Source organism: Petaurus breviceps, unplaced genomic scaffold, assembly GCF_028583685.1.
Source record: "Petaurus breviceps papuanus isolate PSGF00001 unplaced genomic scaffold, PetGlider_PUasm1.0 339, whole genome shotgun sequence".
NCBI classification, from domain to species: domain Eukaryota; kingdom Metazoa; phylum Chordata; class Mammalia; order Diprotodontia; family Petauridae; genus Petaurus; species Petaurus breviceps.
Genome location: NW_027186112.1, coordinates 1,723,056 through 1,726,629, shown reverse-complemented (window position 1 = coordinate 1,726,629; position 3,574 = coordinate 1,723,056).

Genomic DNA, 3,574 nt, shown 5'->3' with positions numbered 1-3,574 from the left:
TTCCCTTTAGAGATTTTATTTTAAGCCTTCCAAGTGTGATCTCTTTAGATATTTCCCTTCTCTATCCATTTGTACCCTGAAAACCCAGGCACTGAAATTTAGCCTTGGGGCAGACCTTGGTTTCAACTTGCAAACCAAAACATCATATTTCCTATCCTGTGAGCAGGATTTCCTTTCTTGATGCCTGAATTGATTTCCCAGTTGGAGTGAGGGGAAGTGTTTTTAGTTCTAGTTCTGAATGAAGCTGAGAAGAGAGACTCTGAGGGGGGCCTTCTGCACAGGTGAGGGAGAGAGGATCAATCAATGGGGAGGCTTATCTTCACATCCAATACATTTATTATAAGACTCTTTGGTGCAAAGTATTCATGCTGAGGATAAAAAGATGAAAATAATATAGCCCTGAGAAATTTATAGTCCAAAATGGGGGTACAACATGTATACAAATAAATAAAATACAATGTAGGATATAATAAAGGAAATATACATATCCAGACAAAATGCTCTAAAAATATAAGAAGGAGAGATTACTTTCAGTTGAGGCTTCATGGAAGAGGTAGTACTTGAGCTGAGACTTGAAGAAAGTACAGAATTTCATTAGGCAAGATGTGAAGGGAGTATGTTCCAGGCAAGGAGTATAGTCTTTGTAAGTATATGGAGGTAGGAGAGGGCTGGAAGAGATAAAGAGCAATGACTAGTGGTCCAATTTGACTGGAATGAAGAGGAGGAGGAGGAGGAGGAGTATAAAGAGGGCTAGAAATGTAGTTGGAGCCAGATGGTAGAATTTTTGAGTAGTAGAGGGACTTGGTCAGAACTGAGCACAGACACATTAATTTAGCATCTCTGTTAAAAATAGGTTTTTTTTCCCATGAAAACCTTACTCTGATACCACATCGTTGGACAGAGGTGACACTGGGTTTTTAAATGCTATGTTAGAGCACTTGGTAGACCAAGTTGGGAAATCTTGGAGAAGGTCATTACTAATAGACTGACCCCTAAATAATCAAATGATACAGTGAAGATTATGGAATTTGGAATTAGAAGACCTGGGTTCAAATCCTGGTTGTCATTTGGTGCCTGTGCAACCTTCCACAAGTAATTTCATTAACCAACAAACATTTACTAAGCACCTATTTTGGGTTGAACACTATGCTAGGAATCGGGGATAAAGATTAAAAAATAGAAATGATCCCTGCTCCCAAAGACATAAAATGTGTGTGTGTATACAGAATCCCTTGCCCATTTCTTCTGTTGCTAATCTTGCCTGGATTATTCCCAACATCCTGCTCAGTGGAGTTGAAGAAAATCACAAAACTGTATTGATTGCGTCCACTACAGATTTATATCATCTTAACTGGGCCTTCACTGCAATGAGGCAAACATTCTATTCCTCCCTAATTTATTCACGATCTCACTCCCTTCAATAGCTATTCCAAATCTCTCATCTTTCCTCATACCTTCCATTGTGCTTTCTTTCCTGATTCTCTGAGCTGAAGACCTGCCTTATATTTTACTTTAAGAAAATGAGGCCATTTATCATGACCTTCCTATTTTCTTCTCTTCATCTCATACTATTCAGATATCTCTTTTACTCCTGTATCAGATAAGAGGTGGCCCTTTTAGTCAAGGCCACTTATTATGATGACCAATCAAAAGAGAGTATTCTAACAATTCATTCAAGAATAACCAATTGCATGAAGAATGCCTTTTGTCCAGACTTTTACACTCAGTTGGATGAACTCATTGATTTAATTCCTTATTACACAAATCTTCAATAGGTTAAGATGCATAATGGACTGGGACCAGAATTGGATTGAAGAAAAGTGGACTTTATTGCATTTGGGAAATTGTGTGTCACTTTATTCTCTCCCAAACTGCTACGCACTGGAAAGATCCATCTTTAAAACCAGTATTATTCTTGTTGTGGCATGTGAATGCAACTCATAGAATACCACAATCCAAAAAATCAGAATTCTGGGAATTAGACCTGTGGTGAGTATAAGCAGGTTCTAGCCTGTTATCATTGATGACATGTAAGAAGTGAATAAAAGATGTAGAATCATAACATCATAGATTTTAGAGCTAGAAGGGACTTAGAGGTGACCTACTTCAACTGCTTTATTTTAGAGATGAGGAAACTGGCACAGAGAGATTAATTGGTTTGCCAAGAGTCAAACAGCCAGTAAGTTACAGGTGGGCTTTGGACCAAGGTCTTCCTGACTCCAAATCTAGTGCACTACTTACTTTGCCATGCTGCCTCTTATATCATCCAGGAAATCTATGATTAGAGAAGATAAGTTTCTGGGTGTGAAGTTCCTGATACTTGGGAGACTGAGGCTGGTGGATTATTTGAGTTTGAGAGTTCTGAGTTGAAGAAGGCTAAGTAGGCTATTTGGATATCCTAGTGTGGATGTCCATATATATCTGGCACTAATATGGTGATCCTCTGGGAGTGTGTGTGTGTGTGTGTGTGTGTGTGTGTGTGTATACAATGCTGCCTAAGGATGGGTGAACTGGCTCAGATAAGAAGTGAAGTGGTCAGGGAGCGGCTAGGTGGTGCAGTGAATATAGCACTGGCCCTGGAGTCAGAAGGACCTGGGTTTGGATCTGGTCTCAGACACTTAACACACACACACACAAAAATAGCCATGTGACCTTGGGCAAGTCACTTAACCCCAACTGCCCTCAAAAAAGCACAAAAACAAAATAAGTGGAGCAGGTAAAAACTCTTGTGCTAATCAATAGTGATATTGGGCCTGTGAACAGCTATTGTACTTCCAACTTGGGCAACCAGTCATTTGGTTGTGTCCAACTCTTTGTGATCCTATAGACCACAGCATGCCAGGCCCTTCCATCTTCCACTATCTCGAAAAGTCTGTCCAAGTTCACGTTCATTGTTTCTATGATACTGTCTAGCCATTTCATCCTTTGCCATACTCTTTTCCTTTTGCCTTCAAGCTTTTCCAGTACTGTGGTCTTTTCCAATGAGCCCTGTCTTCTCATTATATGGTTAAAGTAGTTAAACTTCAGTTTCAGCATTTAACCTTCCAGTGAATAGTCTGAATTAATTTCTTTAACTCTTGACTGATTTGATCTCCTTGATATCCAAGAGATTCTCAAAAATCTTCTCCAGCAACACAATTCAAAAGCATTGATTCTGTGGCACTCAGGTTTCCTTACAGTCCAACTCTCACAGCCATGTTGTTGTTTGTTCTTCATTTTTAAAGATCAATGACATCACAAAGTGATATTTTGACTTACACATGAATTGGATTTAAGTGAGGCAGAGTTGCACAAAGTCATCAGCCTTACTGTCTTTCTAGAGTTATTGAAGTCCAGCATCAAGACAAAAGTCAGGATGACTGGTGATGACCAGGGATTCACTGGATGACCTTACCTTCTTTGGTATCTGACCAAGCTCTAAGCATTCCATAGTGCCTGCTTCAGCCACCTTAATGGCTGTTGGAAGAAATTGTTTTCATCCATCCATTCTGTCGGGGGAGTTTTCATATGCTTCAGGTAGACTAGCTCACTAACTATTTTGAGGCCTATCAGTTACACTCAACCTGTTGGTTAG